General features: G+C 40.9%; 1 protein-coding gene across 2 annotated transcripts in view; it reads left to right on the top strand.

The window, feature by feature from the left end:
* Positions 1-434: 434 nt before the first annotated feature.
* LOC109871007 (SH3 domain-binding protein 4) overlaps positions 435-12,814 on the top strand; it is an 80,253-nt gene continuing 67,873 nt past the window's right edge. Inside the window, exons 1-2 of one of the 2 annotated variants that reach the window (XM_020461747.2) lie at positions 435-562; positions 787-838. The gene's annotated coding sequence lies outside the window, so the exon portion shown is untranslated. The remainder of the gene's footprint in view (positions 563-786; positions 839-12,814) is intronic. The other variant, XM_020461746.2, reaches the window with a different exon arrangement.

Genomic DNA, 12,814 nt, shown 5'->3' with positions numbered 1-12,814 from the left:
AAAAAATCAAGTATGTTATTTAATGGAATTACTTGAAACTTCCAAGAACCTGTTTCTTCTTCTCTCTTGCATAAAATACAGGAAGATTGGTTGGATGGTGTGATTCACTGAGAATAAAATGCAACCAGCCATTACCAAGACCAGTCATAGATAGGCTCTAGCTCCTGATAAAGTCCTTCTGTACTTCATACATCTGATTTTGACATCCAATGGGTCTGTTTATGAGAACTATATGCCTATTGATCTTACAAATCTCTTCCGTGGTATTTTCAAACAGTGAAGTATGATGAGAATGAGAGTAGTAGGCCAGTATATTATATATTTTTTTATGACATTACAGTAGTACAGTGAAAAGTAATCTGAAACTCCTAAACTGACATCGTATCCATATGAAAGTACTCTGATCCATGCCCCTCCCTCGCGGTGACATCAGCAGGGTCCTGCTCTCTCTTCCCATCGCCAAAGACTCACAAAGGACTACAACTGGATAGTCGGGAACTCGCAAAACTACGCCCGTTTGATGCATTTATTCCAAAGGATTTATTTAAGGGACTTTTACTAGGTGAGCTAAGATTTTAAAGTTCTTATTCCCACGTTTTCAAATGTTAAACTTATGTCTCATCCAAATAGAAGTGCTCGCGTCGACAAAAACAGTTTGCATGATGTAGTTGCGTTCTCATAGTTTAGGAACCTCATTAGCTCATTTATGAATAACTTTAAAAAAAAATCAGAATGGAGACCGTAGTTGTGATGTTATTTTAATGGAAACTATTGTATTTTTAATAGTTGGATATTTTTACGAGCCGAAGGGGCAGTGCAGCCACTTAGCTGACCAAAGGTGGGTGGGTTTTTCTGTCTTTGCGGTGCTAATTTGTAGTTCTTACCTACATTGTTTCTTCTTACCACGTCATGCACCCTATAAATCACTATATCTCTCTGCCTCCACACAAGTTTTGCTGCCAATTATAAAAACAGTTTTGCCTTGAGTAATAGCAGTCATAAATTGTCGAAATTGTCTCCACTCTCCATCACCTAGTGAACGCAACAATGTAAAACGTTTTAAGAGTGGTGCATTAGCAACATTGATGTAATGCAGTGACAGTCGGTGCCGATCAAGATTAGGGAGGACGATTTTTTTTAATGATCATTATTTCTATCACAATATATTGGATGACTGATTCATATTCCATTCACCCAGCTCAAGGCTACTCGAATATGCTATATACCCATCATGAGCTTACTACAACCTAGCCTACAACTGAAAGTTTATAATTTAGGTGAACAGGTCTATAGATAAATTGGGAGTAATCAAGGTGACACATTCCATAATGCCTTGTATACTCTTGCCTGTATCGAGCTGATCTTGTCTGTAAACATTAGTCCAAACAGTTAAAATGAGAGTTTCTATTGGACAAATTAATATAGGCCCCTCCCCGTTTCATTCCGTTTGCTTCCGTGTAAGAAACATTTTCGGCGGGAATGAATACACCCCTAATCACCTGCGTGCGCACACAATTCTTTCGTAGCAGCCACATTCAGCATTATCACTTTGCTCAATGTAAACTCAGCAAAAAAATGAACATCCTCTCACTGTGTTTATTTTCAGCAAACTTAACATGTGTACATATTTCTATGAGCATAGCAAGATTCAACAAATGAGACATAAACTGAACAAGTTCCACAGACATGTGACTAACAGAAATTGAATAATGTGTCCCTGAACAAAGGGGGGTCAAAATCAAAAGTAACAGTCAGTATCTGGTGTGGCCACCAGCTGCATTAAATACTGCAGTGCATCTCCTCCACATGGACTGCACCAGATTTGCCAGTTCTTGCTGTGAGATGTTACCCCACTCTTCCACCAAGCCACCTGCAAGTTCCCGGACATTTCTGGGGGGAATGGCCCTAGCCCTCACCCTCCGATACCAACAGGTCCCAGACGTGCTCAATGGGATTGAGATCCGGGCTCTTCGCTGGCCATGGCAGAACACTGACATTCCTGTCTTGCAGGAAATCATGTACAGAAAGAGCAGTATGGCTGGTGGCTTTGTCATGCTGGAGGGTCACGTCAGGATGAGCCTACAGGAAGGGTACCACATGAGGGAGGAGGATGTCTTCCCTGTAATGCACAGCGTTGAGATTGCCTGCAATGACAACAAGCTCAGTCCGATGATGCTGTGACACACCGCCCCAGACCATGATGGACCCTCCACCTTCAAAACGATCCCACTCCAGAGTACAGACATCATAATCGTGGTATACAGTCTGATCTACCGCAGCTGTCATCCAATTACCATTCAGGGCTCGAGCCAACCAGTTTATAATTCCTTCTTGCATCTACTCTCCTCCTCTCACATTTTCCTTTCGCTTGTGGACTTCAGTGCACAACACAACAGCTGTCTTTGACCAGGTGCAAAAACCTCTTCAAGCCAAACCTTCATACCTTAACCGCTAACCACTACACAGCCTACATCATTGCCACTAGGTCCTGGACCATACTAGTATCACGATACTTATTAGTATCGTGGCAAGGAAACAAAATACAAAGCGAATTTTACTTTTAGGAAAATATCCCTAATGAGAAAAAAAGAAACAACAAACATAATTAAATTGTCATCCAGAGTCACATTTATTTCCCAAGCTATAGAACACAGTACTTTACATACTGCAGGTTTTTTTGATTGCCCATAGAGTTTGGTCTGCTTCATGTTTGACTTTTTGCCATGGAACAAATATTGCAATACTGGGATCTTTTGGTATCAAGTTGTAACCTTATTAACGTTATAGTCAACAAACTAGAACTAATTTGTTAGTAAACCCACGATCCAATAGCATTCCTCTATGTCTGAGTCAGGTTGGTGAGTAGGCTAGAGTAGCTGCATTGCCTAAGGGAAGGTAAACTAAGAAGAATAGAAAATACCACACAATAATAGCTCTCTTTCTCTCTGCTGCTTCTCCTTAATTTAAGAACTTAATTTGTTCAAATCTGTTCAACTATTGTCTTTCTCTCTGAGTCAACTACTCACCACACTTTATGCACTGCAGTTCTAGCTTGCTGTAGTTTACTTCAGTTCTAGGTTCCTTCTCTGGTCCTTTCATTGGACGGACAACATGTCAGAGGGTGCTGTTGAGGCTACTGTAGAACTTCATTGCAAGAAAATATTTTAATCAGTTATTTGGTGAATATTTTTAGTATAGTTTTATCCAGAAAGGATTACTTTTTTAAATGTTTCACTATTTTTCTTTTCATAAAATTCATTGAGGAGGATGGTCCTTCCTTTCCTCCTCTGAGGAGCTTCCACTGACGCAATCAAGTCTCCCCGCCATTGAAAAGCTGGTCAAACAGCACTGGCTCGCATGCATGATATACGTTGCCATGGTATCAATCAAACCAACTCACACAACATGCAAATTAGGAGTTTGAATAGGAGTGAAATTGTGTCATATGGATATGGTGCACTTTCTCCTGTTAATTTTAAGTTTTCCCCGAACCTCATCCAATATTTCCTCGCAGGTCTCTGCGTTTAATTCTGAAGACTTGCTCGGGGGGAGAAGAGCTTCATTGGTCAGAATGTTAATTTATTCATTTAGCGCAGAGTGAAATCTCTTTACCCATCACTCTCCTCATTGACCAAGGCCTTGAGGAAGTGTTCAGTCAATGTGCTTCAAAAAATCTAATCACATCGACACATGCTTTATAATTTATTTACATTTTATTTTTATTTTACATTTATTTAACCAGGCAAGTCAGCTAAGAACACATTCTTATTTTCAATGGCGGCCTTATGATGTTGCTTCAATATATCCACATAATTGTCCTGCCTCATGATGCCATCTATTTTGTGAAGTGCACCAATCCCTCCTGTAGCAAAGCACCCCAACAACATGATGCTGCCACCCCCATGCTTCACTGTTGGGATGGTGTTCTTTGGCTTGCAAGCCTCCCCCTTTTTCCTCCAAACATAACAATGGTCATTATGGCCAAACGGTTCTATTTTTGTTTCATCAGACCAGAGGACATTTCTCCAAAAGGTACGATCTTTGTTCCCATGTGCAGTTGCAAACCGTAGTCTGGCTTTTTTATGGCGGTTTTGGAGCAGTGGCTTCTTCCTTGCTGAGCGGCCTTTCAGGTTATGTCAATATAGGACTTCTTTTACTGTGGATATAGATACTTTTGTACCTGTTTCCTCCAGCATCTTCACAAGGTCCTTTGCTGTTGTTCTGGGATTGATTAGCATATTTCACACCAAAGTACGTTCATCTCTAGGAGAAGGATGTCATATAGGCACTGCTGTTAGTTCGGGAATATAAAACAACATATTTTCAATGCAAATGGGTCCAACTTTACGTCATGATTTGTGATCCTGGATTTTTAGTAATCTTCTGTGATCGGGAATGTTTTTTTTTCAGCTGTCAGGACACATCCCTATACAACTCAGCTGCCAGAATGAAATTTGAAACAACTCAGTTGGCTAGTTCAGCTGTATGTCAAGTAGTGATTAGAGGTCGACCGACTATGATTTTTCAGCGCCGATACCGATTATTGGAGGACCAAAAAAAGCCGATAACGATTAATCGGCCTATTTACATATTATTATTTTTTTGTAATTTATTTGTAATAATGACAATTACAACAACACTGAATGAACACTTATTTTAACTTAATATAATACATCAATAAAATCAATTTAGCCTCAAGTAAATAATGAAACATGTTCAATTTGGTTTAAATAATGCAAAAACAAAGTGTTGGAGAAGAAAGTAAAAGTGCAATATGTGTTATGTAAGAAAGCTAACGTTTCAGTTCCCTGCTCAGAACATGAGAACATATGAAAGCTGGTGGTTCCTTTTAACATGAGTCTTCAATATTCACAGGTAAGAAGTTTTAGGTTGTAGTTATTATAGGAATTATAGGACTATTTCCCTCTATACCATTTGTATTTCATTAACCTTTGACTATTGGATGTTCTTGTAGGCACTTTAGTATTGCCAGTGTAAATAGTATAGCTTCTGTCCCTCTCCTCGCTCCTCCCTGGGCTCGAACCAGCAACACAACGACAACAGAGCAAGGTGAACAACTACTAGAAGGCTCAGAGCGAATTATGTTTGAAACGCTATCAGCGCGTGCTAACTAGCTAGCCATTTCACTTCGGTTACACCAGCCTCATCTCGGGAGTTGATAGGCTTGAAGTCATAAACAGCGCAATGCTTGACGCACAACGAAGAGCTGCTGGCAAAACGCACGAAAGTGCTGTTTGAATTAATGTTTATTCGCCTGCTTCTGCCTACCACCGCTCAGTCAGATACTTAGATGCTTGTATGCTCAGTCAGATTATATGCAACGCAGGACACGCTAGATAATATCTAGTAATATCATCAACCATGTGTAGTTAACTAGTGATTATGATTGATTGTTTTTTATAAGATAAGTTTAATGCTAGCTAGCAACTTACCTTGGCTTACTGCATTCGCGTAACAGGCAGTCTCATTGTGGAGTGCAACGAGAGAGAGGCAGGTCGTTATTGCGTTGGACTAGTAAGGTTGCAAGATTGGCAACTGCAACTGAAGAGTTGCAAGATTGGATCCCCCCGTCCGGTATTTTATCTAACGGGTGGCATCCCTAAGTCTAAATATTCATGTTACATTGCACAACCTTCAATGTTATGTCATAATTCCGTAAAAATCTGGCAAATTAGTTTGCAATGAGCCAGGCTGCCCAAACTGTTGCATATACCCTGACTCTGCGTGCAATGAACGCAGGAGAAGTGACACAATTTCACCTGGTTAATATTGCCTGCTAACCTGGAATTATTTTAGCTAAAAATGCAGGTTTAAAAATATATATACTTCTGTGTATTGATTTTAAGAAAGGCATTGGTGTTAGGTACAGTCATCCAACGATTGTGCTTTTTTCGCAAATGCGCTTTTGTTAAATCATCCCCCAGCGTTGCATCGATTATATGCATATAAATACAGATTTCCGATTGTTATGAAAACCTGAAATCGGCCCTAATTAATCGGTCATTCCGATTAATCGGTCGACCTCTAGTCTCAACGTCAACAATGAAGAGGCGACTCCGGGATGCTGGCCTTCTAGGCAGAGTTGCGAAGAAAAAGCCATATCTCAGACTGGCCAATTAAAGATTAAGATGGGCAAAAGAACACAGACACTGGACAGAGGAACTCCATACAAAATCAGCCGTTTCCAGCTACAATAGTCATTTACATCATTAACGATGTCTGCACTGTATTTCTGATCAATTTGATGTTATTTTAATGGCACCCTAGTTCCATAATCAATTTGATGTTATTTTAATGGCACCCTAGTTCCAGAATCAATTTCATGTTATTTTAATGGCACCCTAGTTCCAGAATCAATTTCATGTTATTTTAATGGCACCCTAGTTCCAGAATCAATTTCATGTTATTTTAATGGCACCCTAGTTCCAGAATCAATTTCATGTTATTTTAATGGCACCCTAGTTCCAGAATCAATTTCATGTTATTTTAATGGCACCCTAGTTCCAGAATCAATTTCATGTTATTTTAATGGCACCCTAGTTACAGAATCAATTTCATGTTATTTTAATGGCACCCTAGTTACAGAATCAATTTCATGTTATTTTAATGGCACCCTAGTTACAGAATCAATTTCAGTACAACATCTCTACAAATGTATTTTGCACAGCTGTTCATTCATCTTTATACAGTGAACAGAAATATAGACGCAACATGTAAAGTGTTGATCCCATGTTTCATGAGCTGAAATGTAAGATCCCAGAAATGTTCCATATGCACAAAAAGCTTATTTCTCTCATTTTGTGCACACTTCAAATCAAATTTTATTTGTCACATACACATGGTTGGCAGATGTTAATGCGAGGGTAGCGAAATGCTTGTGCTTCTAGTTCCGACAATGCAGTAATAACCAATGAGTAATCTAACCTAACAATTTCACAACTACCTTATACACACAAGTGTAAAGGGATGAATAATATGTACATAAAGATATATGAATGAGTGATGGTACAGAACGGCATAGGCAAGATGCAGTAGATGGTATCGAGTACAGTATATACATATGAGATGAGGGTATGTAGGGTATGTAAACATTATATTATGTGTCATTGTTTAAAGTGGCTAGTGATACATACATTTTTCCATTATTAAAGTGGCTGGAGTTGAGTCAGTATGTTGGCAGCAGCCACTCAATGTTAGTGGTGGCTGTTTAACAGTCTGATGGCCTTGAGATAGAAGCTGTTTTTCAGTCTCTCGGTCCCTGCTTTGATGCACCTGTACTGACCTCGCCTTCTGGGTGAACAGGCAGTGGTTCGGGTAGTTGTTGTCCTTGACGATCTTTATGGCCTTCCTGTGACATCGGGTGGTGTAGGTGTCCTGGAAGGGAAGGTAGTTTGCCCCCGGTGATGCGTTGTGCAGACCTCACTACCCTCTGGAGAGCCTTACGGTTGTGGGCGGAGCAGCTGCCGTACCAGGCGGTGATACAGCCAGACAGGATGCTCTCGATTGTGCATCTGTAAAAGTTTGAGTGCTTTTGGTGACAAACCAAATTTCTTCAGCCTCCTGAGGTTGAAGAGGCGCTGCTGCGCCTTCTTCACCACGCTGTCTGTGTGGGTGGACCAATTCAGTTTGTCCGTGATGTGTACGCCGAGGAACTTCACTTACTACCCTCTCCACTACTGTCGTGGCCATGCACGCCTCCAACTCAATCATCAAGTTTGCAGACGACACTACAGTGGGAGGCTTGTTTTTTGTTTACATCCACCTGACAGGCGTGACATATCAAGAAGTTGGTTGTACAGCATGATCATTACACAGGTGCACCTTGTGCAGGGGACAATAAAAGGCCACTCTAAAATGTGCAGTTTTTCCCACAGCACACAATGCCACAGATGTCTCACGTTTTGAGGGAGCGTGCAATTAGCATGCTGACTGCAGGAATGTCCACCAGAGCTGTTGCCAGAGAATTTAATGATAATTTCTTTACTATAAGCCGCCTTCAATGTCGTTTTAGAGAATTTGGCTGTACTTCCAACCGACTTCACAACCGCAAACCACGTGTATGGTTGGCATGTGGGGTTATGGAATGGGCAGGCATAAGCTACGGAAAATGAACACAACTGCATTTTATCTATGGCAATTTTAATGCACAGAAAAACTGTGCCAAGATCCTGTGGCCCATTTAAGGTATCTTTGACCAAAAGATGCATATCTTTATTCCCACACATGTGAAATCCATAGATTAGGGCCTAATTCATTTCAAATGACTGATTTCCTCATATGAACTGTAACTCAGTAAAATCATTGAAATTCTGGCGTTTTAGATTTTTGTTCAGTATAAAATAAATAACTTATCTTGGAGCAATATTAACCCATGTTTTTGCACAAGACAGGGATCTATTTTAATGGATTAAAACGTTTTTCAGTTTGTGGGCCTGAGAAGAGTCTTGTTCTTTTACTTGGACTGAAGTTCATATTGAATAATGCATAGACTTGGTTAGTCCTTGTATGTTTTATTTAGTCACCCGGGGCAGAGCGTCTTCGTGCACTAACGGGTGACATGGAGATCAGTCTTTTTTTATTTACATTTTTTGACCCCCTTTTTTTCTCCCCAATTTTTCAACGGGAGGCGACGGTTGAGTCATGCATCTTCCGATCTTCCGTTGAGTCACTGCGCTTCCTAATACCCCGTCCTCTTAACCCGGAAGCCAGCCGCACCAATGGTCACTTGTATAATACCAAAGTCTCTGCCTACTTTCTGCTATTTCTCAGGTCACTTGTATAATACGAAGCCTCTGCCAAAGCATAACTCATTTTTCCGTCTTTCAGAGCTCCCTCTTGAGTGACAAATGATTTAAATGGAGTTCATTGTGTGAGTGAATGTGCATGTTATTCTAGATAAGCTGCTCTCACAGTGAGAACGTGCCTCTCCGCACTCTCTCTCTCTCCGCACTCTCCCTGTGGACATTAGTGCTGGGTCCAGCTGGTTATTCACACCGTCCTTTACAACAGAGGGCACACTGGCACAATTGGAATCAGACAGGGCAGCTTTGTTGGCCCCGGGGCACCCTGGGACCCTGTCTGACTCATGGATAATAGTCACTTATTGCCAGGTGTCACTCATACTAGAGGTTTGGTTGGGTCATTCTGTATTGTTCCATTCAGCCTGGGTTGTAAGTGATTGTGTTCTCTAAGTGTTGAACAGTTTTAATCAACAGTGATTTCTTAAGATGGAGGAGGCCGATACAGAGAGGACTCTAGACCGCTGCTGAAACATTCACCTCTGGGATAACACTCTAGTAGCTTCTGTTTGATTGTGTCCATGTTTCTAGTGCCCATCTCCACAGGGATGTATTAACTGGATTACCCAGGCAACACTTCTCTCAGCTTTGTTTGTGTAACATTAGCCCATCAGCTTTGTTTGTGTAACATTAGCCCATCAGCTTTGTTTGTGTAACATTAGCCCATCAGCTTTGTTTGTGTAACATTAGCCCATCAGCTTTGTTTGTGTAACATTAGCCCATCAGCTTTTGGGGTGTTCAAATTCCAAGTCTTGAATGTACAACCGGTGTTGTTTATAACCTGGAACACGCAGTGTCTTTTAGAAAGGGAGATTTAGGAAGTGAAACCAGAGGCTACATTTCCCTTTTGGATTCCAATGTTACCATAGCATTTCTCCTACTTCATGGTGAGACTAGTGATGTGATGAGAAGAGAATTCTACTTAAATGTCTGATTTTATAAAGCCTGCATTGACAGTTGGAAGACACCCTATTTTTTTAAAATCAAAATAATGATTTAAAAACATCCCTTGTGCCAATTCACAATGAAATATTTATGTTCAAAGCTTTCAAGTGAATGAAGTGGAGAGGGATAGCCAAAGCTCGTAGCCATTTTCCCCTCTTTTTAGCAAAAAGGGCTTTTCCACAGCCATTTAATAAGGCATAATGCCAGTTTTAGACTCTTTGCAATGTGATACACAACCACAACATAGTTTTAATGCATTTTCAGTTAAAGTGTTGAAAGGAAATTGTATTACCATGTATGATTTGCAAGACAGAAGTTTGCAGGCATAGAAATGTCGGGCTATTAGACAAATGTTTACCAACCCATTCAAATCTCCTCACTGGCCGTAAACCCATCTTAATACCATGTGAGACAGATGATGTCACTGAAGAATCTAGAATCTGATGCTGTCATCAGAATCAGTCAATGTACACAGTGAGGCTTCTGTTATGGTTCTCCGTCAACATTGGTCTTTGATTACATTATCTTTGACTGGCCAATAGTCAATAGAGCCACACATAGTGTCATGAAGAGTGTCTCTGTATTATGTTTGAGCTAAATTTGTAGAAGGTTTAATGGTCTCCTAGACCACCGTTTATCTGCAGGCTATAAGGACCACAGGGTGGTTATAAAACTCACGACACAGAGGACTCTAGACCGCTGCTGAAACATTCACCTCTGGGATAACACCTATTCTTTAGTGCAGGGATCAAATCAAATGTGTCACATGCGCCAAATACAACAGGTGTGACCTTACAGTGAAATGCTTACTTACAAGCCCTGAACCAATAATACAGTTTTAAGAAAAATAAGTGTTAAGTAAATGGTTAAAGTGCAGCAGTAAAATAACAGTAGCGAGACTATATACAGGGTATTACGGTATAGAATCAATGTGGAGGCTATATACAGGGTATTACGGTACAGAGGCAAAGTGGAGGCTATATACAGGGTATTACGGTACAGAGTCAATGTGGAGGCTATATGCAGGGTATTACGGTACAGAGTCAATGTGGAGGCTATATACAGGGGGTACCGGTACAGAGTCAATGTGGAGACTATATACAGGGTATTACGGTACAGAGTCAATGTGGAGGCTATATACAGGGTATTACGGTACAGAGTCAATGTGGAGGCTATATACAGGGTATTACGGTACAGAGTCAATGTGGAGGCTATATACAGGGTATTACGGTACAGAGTCAATGTGGAGGCTATATACAGGGGTTACCAGTACAGAGCCAATGTGGAGGCTATATACAGGGGGTACCGGTACAGAGTCGATGTGGATGCTATATACAGGGGGTACCGGTACAGAGTCAATGTGGAGGCTATATACAGGGGGTACCGGTACAGAGTCGATGTGTGGGGGCACCATTTAGTCAAGGTAATATGTACATGTAGGTAGATGAAGTGACTATACATAGATAACCAGAGAGTAGCAGCAGCATAAATGTGCGGGGAGGGGGCACACAATGCAAATTGTCTGGGTAGCCATTTGATTAACTGTTCAGGAGTCTTCTGGCTTGGGGGTAGAAGCTGTTAAGAAGCCTTTTGGACCTAGACTTGGCGATCCGGTACTGCTTGCCGTGTGGTAGCAAAGAGAACAGTCTATGACTAGGGTGTCTGGAGTCTTTGACAAGTTTGAGCCATACGCACTACCCTCCATACGCACTACCCTCGGCGGCCGAGCAGTGTCCATACAAGGCAGTGATGCAACCAGATGCTCTCCATGGTGCAGCTGTAGAACCTTTTGAGGATCTGAGGACCCATGCAAAATCTTTCCAGTCTCCTGAGGAATAGGCTTTGTCATGCTCTCTTCACGACCGACTTGGTGTGTTTGGACCATGATAATTTGTTGGTGATGTGGACACCAAGGAACTTGAAGCTCTTAACCTTCTCCCCTACAGATCTGTCGATGAGAATGGGGTGTGCTCGTCCTCCTGATATCTCTGTGTCTTTCTCATGCGAATCACGGGGACTTGGGCCTTGTCTGGTGTCTGAAGTAGATCCTTCTCATCTGAATTGTTAAAGAAAAAATCTTTGTCCAGTACGAGTTGAGTAATCGCTGTCCTGATATCCAGAAGGTCTTTTTGGTCATGAGATGGTGGCAGAAACATTGTGTAAAAAATAAGTTACAAAAACGTGAAAAAATACACACAGTAGCACAATTGGTTAAGTGCACAAAAAACGGAAGCCATCTCTTCCAGTGTCTTTTTTTTCATCATCATATTTTTCTTGAGTGGGTGGTCGGGGTGCCGGAACATAATATATTTTTACACTGCAAATTGACCGCAAGAAGCATAAACCGATGTAATATTTGAATAAAACACAATAATTTCAAACCAATTTTGATTATATTTGGGAACATTGTTCTGCGTAAGGTGGTGTCTTTCAGATGGGACGTTAAAACGGGTGTCCTGACTCCGTGGTTATTCAAAATCCCATGGTGCTAATTGTAAGAGTAGGGGTGATCACCCTGGTGTCATGGCTGTATTCAAAACCTTGCGCATTCCATCATGGCAACCTAATCTTCCCCCTCGTTCCTAATTGGCATATACTGTATCACTCCTCACCTCTCCACCTGATAGCTGATGTGTGGTGAAAGTTATGGCACAAAAATGGTCGCTGTGAATCACCCAGGTGTGTGCTACACATTGATGGTGGATGAGGTGAGTTTCCCCCTACAATATAAAGTGATTTAAGTACCTCAGTTGGTAGAAAAGTGCTATATAAATCCAATCAATTACTGTGCCTTGCAAAACTATTCACCCCCCCGGCCTTTTTCCTATTTTGTTGTATTACAACCTCTAATTTAAATAGATTTTTATTTGGATTTCACGTAATGGATATGCACAAAATAGTCCAAATTGGTGAAGTGAAATTAAAATAATTACTTGTTTCAAAATATTATAAAAAATGGAAAAGTGGTGCATGCATATGTATTCACCCCCTTTGCTATGAAGCCCCTAAATAAGATTTGGTGCAACCAATTACCTCCAGAAGTCACATAA

Source organism: Oncorhynchus kisutch, linkage group LG26, assembly GCF_002021735.2.
Source record: "Oncorhynchus kisutch isolate 150728-3 linkage group LG26, Okis_V2, whole genome shotgun sequence".
NCBI classification, from domain to species: Eukaryota; Metazoa; Chordata; class Actinopteri; order Salmoniformes; family Salmonidae; genus Oncorhynchus; species Oncorhynchus kisutch.
Note: the sequence above shows the minus strand (reverse complement) of the source record. Positions and strands in the feature narration are given on the sequence as shown.